The sequence below is a fragment of the Neofelis nebulosa genome, chromosome 1, assembly GCF_028018385.1.
Source record: "Neofelis nebulosa isolate mNeoNeb1 chromosome 1, mNeoNeb1.pri, whole genome shotgun sequence".
NCBI classification, from domain to species: Eukaryota; Metazoa; Chordata; class Mammalia; order Carnivora; family Felidae; genus Neofelis; species Neofelis nebulosa.
Window position 1 is genome coordinate 240792721 of NC_080782.1, and position 13763 is coordinate 240806483.

General features: G+C 37.5%; 1 non-coding gene across 1 annotated transcript; it reads left to right on the forward strand.

Moving 5' to 3' along the window:
- The first annotated feature begins 9423 nt into the window (after positions 1 to 9423).
- LOC131489412 (U6 spliceosomal RNA) lies at positions 9424 to 9530 on the forward strand. Its single transcript, XR_009250545.1, has one exon. It is a non-coding gene; the product is annotated as a U6 spliceosomal RNA (small nuclear RNA).
- Positions 9531 to 13763: the final 4233 nt, after the last annotated feature.

The following is a 13763-nucleotide window of genomic DNA, read 5'->3' on the forward strand; positions in this document are numbered from 1 at the left end:
AAATCTGAGAAAGGGAGCCATATGACCTAATGTAAGAGAAAACTTAAACAAAAGGAATAGGTCTAATGATGCAGATGTTGGAGCTGGAAACACGGAGTTTAAAATATTTCTGGTGACTGTGATAAAGAAAGAAGGAGAAAGATGGAGGCGTGTATTAAAGGTTGTAAAATTTTAATAGAATATGGGTATCTATAATAAGAATTGAGTAGAAATTCTAAAAATGAAAAAGGCAACTGAAATTAATAAGTTAATAGTTTCACATAACGAGAGGACAGAGGATCTGTGAAGCAGATTTATAGAAAATACTCAAACTGAATCCTAGGAAAAGAAAAAAAAATGTGTAAGCGATACAATGAAATGTACCAATGTATGTGTCACTGCAGTTCCAGAAAGAGAAAAAGGAGGGGATAAGACAAAACATGGTATATGTAGGGATAAATACTAAGAATGTTCCCAAAGCCATTAATGACATCAACTTATAGATTCAAGAAGTGGAGGGAACATAAACAGAATAAATACAAGGAAGGCACACTAAGGCAGATCTCAGTAAAAGTACTGAAAACCAAAGGAGACAGAGTAGAAAAACTTTTAAAGTAGCTAGAATAAAAAGATGCAGTTTCCCCAAAGAAGCAAACAATAAAGCTACAAGAAGACCGACTTCTCTTTCAGCATTTGAAAACTGGCGGTAACTTTCAGTGCTGAAATAAAATAACTTCTTTTTTAAAATTATTTTTTCTCTTAGAGAGAGAAGGCAAGTGGCAGGGGTGGGGCAGAGGATGAGAGAGAGAATCTTAAGTAGGCTCTGTGTCCAGTGCAGAGCCCGATGCAGGGCTCGATCCCATGACCCTGGGATCATGACTTGAGCTGAAATCAAGAGTCAGATGCTTCACTGACTGAGCCACCCAGGTGCGCCAAAATAAAGTAACTTCTAATCTAGAATTCCACATCCGATAAAAATTTCTTTCAAAAACAGAGACAAAATAAAGACATTTTCAGAGAAACTAAAATGGAGAGACAAGACCTGAACCAAAGGCTGAATTGAGTTTTTCAGGAGGAAGAAAAATTGCCCTGAATGGAAACATGGAAATGCAAAAACTAATAAGGAATAACGGAGAGAGTAAATTGTGGGTGAATAGAAACATTTACCCCCTAAAAACAATAACAAAATAATAATGTCTTTTGTTGTTTTAAATAAGTCAAAATGCAAAATAATAATGCAAAAGGTCAGAAGAAGGTAAAGGTGCTATATTCTATCAGCTGGTAAAAAGTCAAAGATATATCTTGTAATCTCACGTCTGAGAAAATAGTTATCCTAGAGAATAATTAGAGAAAATTTTTAAAAATTAGAGGGAAAAGGGATATTTAGAAATACGCAGTTGATTCACACAAAGAAAAAATGTTTTAAAGGAGAAAAAAATAGGAATAACAGTGAAAATACAGAGGGGTCAAATAGAAAAATAGAAAGTAAAATGGCACATATGGACCTAAATATATCAGCAATTGGACTAAATATGAATGGACAAAATCTGCCAATTAAAAGTCTAAGATTCTTAGAACAGATAAGAAAAGCAAAAGCTAACTTCTATATTGCTTATAGAAGAATCACCATAATAGAAGCACACAACAATTTTAAAGCAAAGGAGTGGTGGGGGGCGCCTGGGTGGCTCAGTCGGTTAAGCATCCGACTTCAGCTCAGGTCATGATCTTGCAGTTTGTGAGTTCGAGCCCTCCATCGGGGTCTGTGCTGACAGCTCAGAGCCTGGAACCTGCTTTGGATTCTGTGTCTCCCTCTCTCTGCCCCCTCTCCCACTCACGCTCTGTCTCTCTCTGTCTCTCAAAAAATGAATAAACATTAAAAAATGTTTAAAAAAGTAAAAGAGTGGAAAAGGATGTACTGCATAACCATCAACTAAAGGGAAGCTCATGCACCAATATATCACCAGGCAAAGTAGGTTCTAAATAAAAAATATCAAGAGAGCATAAATACAGGTAAAGAGGGATATTCTGTTATGATAAACAGTAAAATATTGTTATATATGTATATCCATGCACCAGTATTTTAAATATATAAAATATAAATAACACAAATAAATACTAAGTGATGTAAATTAAATAAAACACAAAATAAATAAGTATGGAGTAAGGAGAGATGGAAATGGAAAGAAATAGGCAAAACAACATTCCTACTGGGAAAGTTTCACACGCTTCTCTCGATAGGTAACAATAAGACAATACTAGATAATATTAACAAATTTGATCTAATGTGATATATAGAACAAGATAACTAACAATGTGGAATGAAATTTCTTTTCAACAGGACTTGTAAGTTTTCCAAAATTGATCATATACTGAGTCATGATGCAAATATTAATAATTTTCACAAAGTTGAAATAATTCGGAGTATGTTCTGTCCTGATATTTTAACCAAGGCAGAAGTCAATAATAAAATAGCAAAAATAATATCTCCACTGTTTAGAGAGTAAGGAAGGAACTTTCAAATGGTTCCTAAGTCAAGGTGCAATTCAAATTGGAAATTAAGTTGTATTTATCACTAATGACTTAATATCAAAACACGGGGATATAGATAAAGCAGTACTAAGAGGGAAATATACAGTCTTGAAGGAATGTAGTACAAAAGAAGAAAGAAAATCAATAATTTAAGTTCCCATTTGAAAAACTCAGAGAATGTTAAATCATTTCCAAAGAAAGTAAAAGGAAAGAGGTCATATATGTCAGAGAAGAAATCAATCAAGTCGAAAACAAATGTATAATGGAGAAAATCAGCACAGCCAAATAATGGTTCTATAAATGAATGACAAAATAGTGAAGGTTATCAGCTAGTAAAAGAGGGAAAGAACTAAGCAAAAATACCAGGTCTAAGAAAGAAGTCACCACTACAGAGTCTATAAATATTTAAAAGATAATAAAAGCATTTTAGAGGAAATAGACAAAGTCCTTCCAAAGCACCACCTATCAAAAGGGCTCTGGAAGAAACTTTTAAAAATCTGAACATTCCAGGGGCGCTGGAGTGGCTCAGTTGGCTAAGCATCAGATTCTTGAGTTCGGCTCCTATCACGATCTCCTGGTTCGTGGGATCCAGCCCCGCATCGGGCTCTGTGTGGAGCACAGAGCCTGCTTGTGAGTCTTTCTCTCCCTCGCTTTCTGCCCCTCCCACACTCATGCTCTGTCCCTCTCTCAAAAATAAACATTTTTTTAAAAAGCAATTTTAAAATACCTAAATAGGGGCAACCGGGGGGCTCAGTTGGTTGAGCGTCCAACTTCAGCTCAGGTTATGATCTCGTGGTTTGAGCCCCGCGTTGGGCTCTGTGCTGACAGCTTAGAGCCTGGAGCCTGCTTCAAATTCTGTCTCCCTCTCTCTCTGTCCCTCCTCCACTCACACTTTCTCTCTCTCTCTCTCTCTCTCTGTCTCTCTCTCAAAAATAAATAACACAAAAATAAAAATACCTAAATATATCTGGAGAGATAAACCACATTTATGAATTTGAAGGCTCATTACTGCAATGGTGTTAATTCGCTCCAAACTGATATACAGATTTATTACAGTTCCAATCTGCATCTCAGCAGATTTTGTGAAAAATCTGCAAATTAATTATAAATTAGCTGGACATGAAAAGGCAAAGGATAGTCAAGGCAGTTTTGAGAAAGAAAAAGCAAGCTGAAGGACGTACATGGTTTAAAATGAGAGAGGAAAAAAAGACAGAAAGTACCAAGTGTTGGCAAGGATTTAAGTAACAGGAATTCATTATACTTCACATTCTGTTTGGCAAGCGTGTACATTAAGTTCTCGTTGGAAAATTGATGGCGTCTAAGTCTGAACATATGCATACCTTATAACCCACAAATTTCAGTTCTACAATATGTTCTATAACACGAAGGGAGAGACATACAGATGTTCATTAAAGGGTATTTAAGAATTCATCCTGGCACTGTGGACAGTAACCCAGATCTGGAATCCCAATGCTTGTGGATATTAGAGCAAGGAAATAAATTGTGGATATTCATGAGATAAAATATACAAGGAATAAGCACAAACAAACCATCACTGCGTGCAAAGCCATGTCTGGCTTGCAAAACATAATGTCAAAACAAAAGAGTCTATATACTACACAATTCCTTTCTATAAAGTCATACAACAGGTAAAATGGACGCATCATGTTGTCAATCATGATAGTGGTTACTTTTGGGGGTTTGGAGCATTAGGAGAATTTGTGGTGTTAGTAATGTTTGATCTATCTCTTGATCTGGGAGTTGGTAGGTAAAAAGGTCCCTTTCTATGGGCTCGTGGGTGGCTCATTTGGGTGAGTGTCTGACTCTTGATTTCAACTCAGGTCATGATCTCACAGCTCGTGAGTTCAAGCCCCACTGACCGAGTGGAGCCTGCTTGGGATCCTTTCTCTCTTCTTCTCCCTCTGCCCCTCCCCTGCTGGTGTGCTCCCTCAAAAATAAATAAATACACTAAAAAAAAATGTCCCTTTCTAAAACTTAGTCAAGCTCTACACTTCCTCCGTAAAAATTTTGCTTTAAAAATTTCAGATGGGAAAAGGGATGCGAAATTTAGCCTAACGGGAAATACTATTTTGAATTGAAATATAGCGAAAAGCATAGACATCGTATGTGAATGCAATTAGAAGCATCTTTCTCCTTGACCAAGTCTGTCTCCATCCGGCTGTAATAAATGTTTCAGTAGCAGACGTTGACCATAATAAGTACTTTTGCAGGCTCAAAGCCAAACCCAGATAAGCCTCAGTAGGACTTTGTCCAATTTCTTAATTTAAAAATGCAGTATTCATTTTAAAGGCTAATTTCAGCCATCCTGTTAAATCTTTGTTGCACCAGGCTGTTCACCTTCCCCAATGTTTACTAATCCTTGAAAATAATTGAAAGCAATTTTACGGAAGCATGAAATGAGTTTTCAGGATTTTCATCTATATGAAGTGGGCTTCGAAATTATATCTGATCCTGAGTAGATTACCTACTTACGTTTTTTTCAACTTCTCCTATTTCTTTATTGTAACTTCTCTAAGTCTCATATGCTGTTCCTCGAAAGACTTTTAAGAAGTAATTGCTAAGCAAATAACATGGGTGAGATTATATAGTTTTCTATCAATTGTAAAATAAAAAGTGTATCATGATGCATGTTTTGAAAACTCCTTCCCATTTTTTGTTGCATTATCTACAGCATGCGATTAACATCATTAACACTTAAATCATTTTTATTATATAAGTAATATAAATATATTCTTCCTTTCGATTCATTTAATATGGAAAAATATATACGCACACGTCCATACATGCATTTGCGCGCACCCACATTTGCAGTAATGCTCTTCTCCCCCATTCCTAATCCTACTCCCCTCTCCACAGGTCTTTCTAGAAGGTGACTGACTATATTATTTCTGAAATGACTTCTCTTTGGAAACTTCCAGTATCTTCAAATCCCAGGGCATCATTTGATCATCCCATTTTCTATTTCTTACATGAAAAGGAAATCTTCTCGAAAGAGGATGACGTTTCTATTTTCACTTGCTTTGTAGCAGCAGTAGTAACCAGCAGCATTTATTGTGTCCCATGGGGACAATTTACTAAGCACTTTACAAAGGACAGCTCATTTTCTTCTCCTAGCTTTCTGTGTGTCGGGCATATGCCACCTCCAATGTAGAAATTCTTCCAGGGAGAGGAAGGTAAACACCTGGGATCACAATGATTATGCGGTGGATGTGAATTGTGAATTCGTGAAATCTGATTCCCAACTTCCAATTAACCCACATCTGCATTAGTGGGATTCTGACCCTGAGCTTCAGCGATGCCCCATTGGACCATAATAGAGAGTGAGTAAAGAATTCAGGTGGTCACTACGACCTCTCTCAAAGTCACGAAAGTACCAGTGCAGCAAAGTACCAAATTTTGGTACCAAAATTGGTACCAAAGTACCAATGTTTGACCAAGCAGTTGACTGCAATTTGGAAAAAGTTATCTCAAGAAGTCACGAGTTGTGCTTGATTACGATTGAGTATGAAAATCCCCTGAGATCCCAATATATCTGGCCGACAGCCTCTGTCATAATTATGGAAGACATTCCTAGGTGTCACAGTCATGTCCGCTCTCCTCGTCCCACTCCCCTCCCCCACATCTGGCAAGCAGCGTTTCCTAACACCCCTGAGGTTAGGGGCAATCACGTGACTTACTCTGGCTACGGAAATGTGGGCAGAGCAATATTTTTGAGCTGCTAAGGATCTCATTGGGCTCCTTGCACTAATGCTCAATCCTGAAGCCTCAGGCTGTGATGTCAACATCCTCACGCTACGGGGCCACCAGGCGGGACAGAGTTCTTTTCTTCCAAACCACCACTCACCCAGCTTGGTCCTCGGTGGTGAGCCAGAAACAAACATTGTTATTTAAGCCACTCTCCTTTGGGGATTGTTCGTGACTACAGAAATTCTTTGGCTCTCCTGACGGTTAATTAAAAAATTAAAACAAACAACCTTGGCTTGTTGAGTGTTTAGATGACATCTTACTTACTCGCACCATTTCTGTTAGATGTTACCCATAGTCTCCTTAAAGGTAAAGGCTAAAATTTCAACAGCACTTGCCATATCCTGAGCACTATTCAAGTTTTTCAACAATTCTATGAAGTAGAGGGTATTACCATTGCCATTTCGCAGAAGAGCAAACGTGCTTTTGTTCAGACAGCGAACAAGTGATAGAGGTGGGATTTGAACTGGGGCAATGTGTGCACTGAGACATGAAAAAGTCTGCGGGAAAGATGTGTTTCACGCAAGTGGAGTGAGTTCTAAAGAGCACAAGGCTAGGAAGTCACTTTAACAAGTCCTGATGAGAGGAGTTGACCTCAGACTCCCTGAGGATTCCTGGAACTGCTATAAAAGGTCTAAAGAATGTCCTTTGGGGACTACTGAAAGTGTTGCAGGGGCTCCTGAGTGGCTCAGCGGGTTGAGCATCTGACTTCATCTCAGGTCATAATCTCACAGTTTGTGGGTTCGAGCCCTGTGTCGGGCTCTGTGCTGACAGCTCAGAGCCTGGAGCCTGCTTCAGATTCTGTGCCCCCCTCTCTCTTGGCCCCTCCCCCCTCCTCTCTCTCTCTCTCAAAAATAAATAAAACAATTAAAAAAAATTTTTTAAGTGTTGAAGACCCCACAGAGATTCATAAGAAATAAGTATAGAGGGATTCAGGTATTTCTCCCTCTTTGTGTTTTGGTTAGGAATTAGTCTTCAACACTGTGATTTTAGTTTCTCTTCTGCCCACTTTTGCTAATTAATACTCACCCCACAAATAACAATAAAATGATGCAAAGGGTTACTTTCAGGAGAGTTACACAATTCTAATTTCTTGCCTGGTTCTAGAAATACCTAGAAGGCTGCAAAATGCTGAGTTACTCATATTTCCTTCACATGCATAAATCAGAAACATTAAATTATTTAGTTGCTTTATTTTTTTGTTTTTTGTTTTTTGGTCATATTATAGAATTATTTAGCTGAAAGGGATATTAGTCTTTCTTAGTAGATAGTCTAACATCTATATAAGTCTAGATTATTTTCCAGTCCTTAACTATATAGGATACACACACACACACACACACACACACACACACGTACATCCTATACATCTACACTTAACCATATAGGAGATATATATATATATATATATATATCCCCTATATAACATATGTATGCATAATATAATATATATATATATACATACACACACACACACACACACACATATATATACATCCTATACATATACCCTTAACTATATAGGAGATATATGTATATATATCCCCTATATAATATATATATAATATAATACACACACACATATATAAATCCTATACACATACCTTTAACTGTATAGGAGATATATATATATATATGTGTATATATATATATATATATATCCCCTATATTATATATATATATAAAATACACACACACATATATATATACATCCCCTATATAATATATATATATATAATATAATATACACACAAACATATATATATATACATCCTATATATGTATACCCTTAACTATATAGGATATATATATATATATATATATACACACACACACATATATCTCCCCTGTATATACATATATACATATATACAAGGGAGATATATGTGTGTGTGTGTGTGTGTATATATATATATATATATATATATATATATCCCCTAGAAATCAAGTCAACAGTTCATTTGTTTTCTTTTCCTTATTGCCCATAACGTGAATTCCTACACCAGGGAGCCATGGAGTCCTTTTAGGTTTCTGGTTCCTGCATTTGCTCACAAGTTATTTTTGTCTATGTTGCCTGTCCTTTGCTGTTTCATTTCTGTCTTCTCACATGCTCCTGTTCCTAATGCCCAGTGAAAGTTCTGGCTCTCCTTAAGCTACTCTGTCTCTGTTAGTCTAGCTCATGTGATCAATTATGCTTCACTATTCCGGGAAAGAGTAGGGGCCGCATTATTTATTGAATAGCTTTTATGACTGCATTCCCTGCTTGGTTATCTTTTGACATCTATCTCTTCTTAAGGTGTAAGTTTCTTAAAGAAATAACTTTTATGTTTTATGTATATATATATATATATATATATACACACACACACACACACACACACAAACATTATACATAAATATCACACACACATTATATCAAATATCACACACACATTATACATAAATATCAAAGAGTCTGGTGCAGGACTGTGAACATTTTAAGAGTTAATAAATGTTTTGGAATTCACTGCTGGAGAGCACCAACTCTACACTGTGGTATCTTACAACAGAAAGTTGCTCCTAAGTGATTTTTGTTTTCTACAATTTCCTATTAACATATACTACATGTTATATAACGTGTATTGATTCAAGCAAACAACTATCCCTTTGTTATACACTGAAGATATAACCAGGGCTTCGTTTATGTCTTATCTCTTAGAGTATAAAACTCCTGGGATCCAGGCCATGATTTCTCTTGTTTTTGTTTTTGTTTTCTGTGTTGTTTTGTTTTGCTTTGCCTTTTTTTTTTTTTTCCACCAATGCAGCAGAAGTACTTGGGTGTTCCTTTCCAAACACAATCCGTATCTGGGCCACCAGCCCTAATTTTGATAATTAGTTCCTTTCTGTTTTTTTAATAATTTTGTAACCTATATTTGCTTTTTGAAACATGTTCTGTATGCTTTCGATCTTCTGAAACGTGTTGAAATTTTATTTCTGTCCAATGTGTAGCCAGCTTTTAAAAAAATGGTCTGTGTGCATTTAAAATAATAGATTTTTTTTGCAATAGTTGGACCCAGTGCCATTTCTATGTCTATTTGGCCAAATTTGTTAATCATAATTTTGTCTGTGGGTCCTATCAATTACTCAGATGAATTAAAAATCTGCACTATGGTGCTCGCTTCGGCAGCACATATACTAAAATTGGAACGATACAGAGAAGATTAGCATGGCCCCTGTGCAAGGATGACACGCAAATTCGTGAAGCGTTCCATAAAAAAAAAAAAATCTTCACTGTGATTATAATGTGCATTTTTCTTCATCTGTTTCTTCTTGAAGTCTTTCTCCCTTCCTCTCTCTCTCTCCCTCTCTCTGAGGAAAACTCAGTTTTGAAAAAACAAAGCGTGAACCTTATGCTATGTACCACCTAGAGCAGGGGCAGACAGTACCCTGCATTAAAACACCTTAATATTCTAAAACAAAGCCACCACCATGGATAAATAAAAACTACAGATGATGGCTTGTCAAGTCAGCTCAAGTCTTGGCAGCAAAAGATCAAGGCTTTCAGTTTCCAAAGCTTTGTTGATTTCATCATTGTGGATGAGAGATTTTACATCTGTATTTTCAGGGTAGGTTATAATGTGTAATATGAAGAGAGTTCTCTTCCAGCACATGGAACCATTTATCATCACAAAGTGATGTGCATCTCTAGAAATGCCTTCCACTTGAAGTCCTATTTGTCTGATATTAATACAGTTGATATCAATGTATATTAACGTTGTAGCAGCAAACTAATGTATTATATATGATATTCTATTATATCTATAAAACTCTGGTTGGTATTTATTTACTATATCTTTCTCCATCTTTTTCTATATCCTTACAATTTAGGTATATTTTTGATGTGTCTCCTATAAGCATATAATTGAATTTTTTAAAAACGTACTCTGAAAACATTTGTCTTCAAGTACTTAGTCTCTTTGAGATTAATGTAATTTCCATATCATATTTAATGAAATAACTATGTTCAAACTTACGTCGTATTTTCTGATTTCTGTATTTCTCTCCACTTTTACGTCTTTCTCGCCTTTTCGACCACTTGTCTTTTCTTTTAATTGGTTTAATGTTTACTTATTTTTGAGAGTGAAAGAGAGACAGCATGAATGGGGGAGGGGCAGAGAGCGAGAGAGAGACAGAGGAGCTGAAGCAGACCCCGCACTGTCTGTGCAGAGCTGATGTGGGGTGTGGACCTCGAACCACGGGATCATGACCCGAGCCGAAGACAAGAGGCCGACACTCAACCAACTGAGCCATCCAGGCGCCCCGACCACTTTTCTTAATTGAGTTTTGTACTTACGTGTTTTTCTCCCTACAATGCGGAAATTACATTCTTTCCTATTAGTTGTTACCTTAAAAATTAAAATATGCAGACTCGAGAAAATCTAAAACGAATTCTATTAATCTTCAACCAGATGATAACACAAGGACCTTAAGACCATGTACACTCATGCATTCCCCCGGCTTGTATGCTCTTCTAGCCATCACTACTTTGCGCTTTTCCAGAACACCTCGGGCCATGATGATGTGAGCATGCGCACTGGGCCGACTGGAGTACCGCTTCTCCTAGCTGCCCGGCACCCTTCTCCAGCCTCGGGTGGAATCGGAATCTGCTTACATTTAGTTCAGCTTTTCCCTGAGTCCTAGCTTCGGGAGAATCCTCCCTTTGGAGATCCAGCTTTTCTGTTAGACTGAACACGACGGACAGGCTCTGGATGTTGATCCATATTCTCATCGCCCCAAGAGACCCTCGCAACAAAAAATTAGATTCACCTATATCAGTAATTGCCCTCAGGTTAAGGTTGCTTCAACACTCGGATTGCTTTCTTGTGTCTCTGCTTTTACTTAGACTTGGAACCCCAAAACTAGCTAGCTTTCTTTTTCTTTCTTTCTTTCTTTCTTTCTTTCTTTCTTTCTTTCTTTCTTTCAATTTTTTTTAAATTTTATTACAGTTGGCATACAATGTTACATTAGTTTAAGGGGTAAACATAGTGACTTGACAAGTTAATACATTATGCTATGTTCAGCTACCTTCTATCACCACACGCTATTATAATATCATTAACTATACTCCCTATGCTGTGCCTTTTATTCCCATGACCTAATCATTCCATAACTGGAAGTCTGGACCAGGTAACTTCTAATAAACCCACCAGCTTCTCACTATCTAAAAAATCTTTTAAAACACTGTATCTACATTTTGAGTGTGATGCCTCAGTTAATTTCCCAACAATATGAGTTCATTCATTAACAAATGTGTATGAGCATTTACTATAAACTTATGCTTAAATTTACTAATGATAGAATACCAATGTTTATGAAAATACCGGGGGTATTATGTTGTGTTTTCACAAACAAATTTCTTGGTATGTTAAGTGAAAATGAGTGCCAAGGTAAGGCTAGTGATTATCTTTGTAGAGAACATACGTGTCTCTGAGACTTCACATCTTCCCATCAATCTACTTACATAACAACAATCCAAGACTCCCATCTTATGTGAAATCAGTCAACGAGGGTTCCTCATGGTCTTTGGAGCTGCCCCATCCCTCCCCAAGAACCTGCAGAGCCTACGTAGGCACCCTGCTAACTTCCTCTGTGGGTCAAGCTCCTTCAACAACTTTGCTCTCTCAGGGTCCCACTCTTTCTTTAACTGGTGATGTCCCTAAAGCTCAGGTCTCAGATGACACAGAGCCACCTCCCAGCACAGATGTGACCAGACCAGAGCAGTTCCCCAAACGTTTGCTGAAAATCTGGGAATAATATAAGAGTTGCATAATTCAAAGAAAGAAAAACCTAAAACTGTATGTCAGAGCATGGGCCCTAGTAAAATCCAATGAAAAGATCATTTGTCCAGGGGTTCCCCCACTGACGACTCTCCTCCTGGGCTCTTTCAACCAGAACCCCGTCTCTCATATTTCTCCCCAAGGTCTCATATCCCAGCTTCCTCTGCCTTTTCCTGGCCCTGCTCTCCAAAGATGTCATATAAATTATGTAACATCATAATAATTGCTCTAGAACGACTGCCCTACTGACCTTAAATACCTTGTACGATAGTATGTCAAACAGTATAGCCAGTATTAGCCTCTCCATTCAAGGGCAAACTTGGTGCCTTCATTTTACATAGAAAAAGCCTCTTTATAGGACCTCGTCCCCAAGATTAAGATGAATCTTCACCAAAAAGTGAGTTCCTGGTATCCCACAAAGCAGAAAATATTCACTCTATTGTCAGTGCTGTCCATCCAGTGTGACCATAACCTTAGAGAAGCATTTGCACCTTCTGGGGCTGTTTGTTTCTGCTCCAGCCAATCTCCTTTGCCCCAGTCCTCACTTTTTGTTTGGTTTATATTTTCTTACAGCACTTATCATGATCTGAGTTTTAAATTATTTATCAAAGGCCTTTCCCCAATAGATTGTAAATGCTACTCTAACAAGGTGTTATGGGTTGACTTGTGTTCCCCCCCAATTTTCATATGCTGAATCCTAATCCCCAGTACCTCAGAATGTGACCTCTTTGGACAAAGGACCTCTACAGAGGTAATCAAGTTAAATGAGATCTTTAGGGTAGACCCTAATCCAGTATGACTGGTGTCCTCATAAAAAGAGGAAATTTGGACACGGACAAGAACAGAGGGAAGCCAATGTACTACCATGGGAGAAAGATGGTCATCTACAAACCAAGGAGACAGATTTGGAGCAGATTTTTCCTCATAACCCTCAGAAGGAACAGCAACGGGACACCTTGACCTCAGATTTCTATTCCCCAGAACCATGAAAAAATACACTTACGCTGCTTAAGCCACCTCGTCTGTGGTACTTCATTATGGCAGCCCCAAAAAACCAACACACAGGAGATCTTTGCTATATTTCTATATCCCCATGATGGAAAAAGATCAATGAACAAAAACCAAAAGAGAAAAGTAAAAAGAAAATCATAAATGAGGGGCAGAAATCAATGAAATACATAGAAAGATATGCTATAAACCATCAATAAGTACTATACCAGCTAAAAAAAGTCAGACGCATTGCACAACGGATGAAGAATAAAACAGAGAGTGAAAACGAAAGCCTTCCTGCAGGACTTGACAGTGACGGTGTGCTGTGACCTGCAGCGCACCATTAGTGCAAGCGCCCCTGTGCCTGGAGATCCCAAACAAGATGGCTGACACGTCTTCGTTATGGACTGTTCTGCCATCTTGATTCTCTAAGAATGCTGCATATACACTCAGTGAAATACGGAAGCCATTCACAAGACTGTATACATGCAAACCCCAAAGCATAAATATTTACATAAAACACCAAATGAAAATACACCCTAAAAGCTATTTTTTCTTGCATGGTAAGTTTGTGAGTCATGTCCCCAGGGTTTCTACGACGCTCATGAGTTTATCTTAGCATAAGAAAAAAATTTATTTCTAAGATAACCACGTAAAATTCATAGGAAAAGATTCTGCAAAATC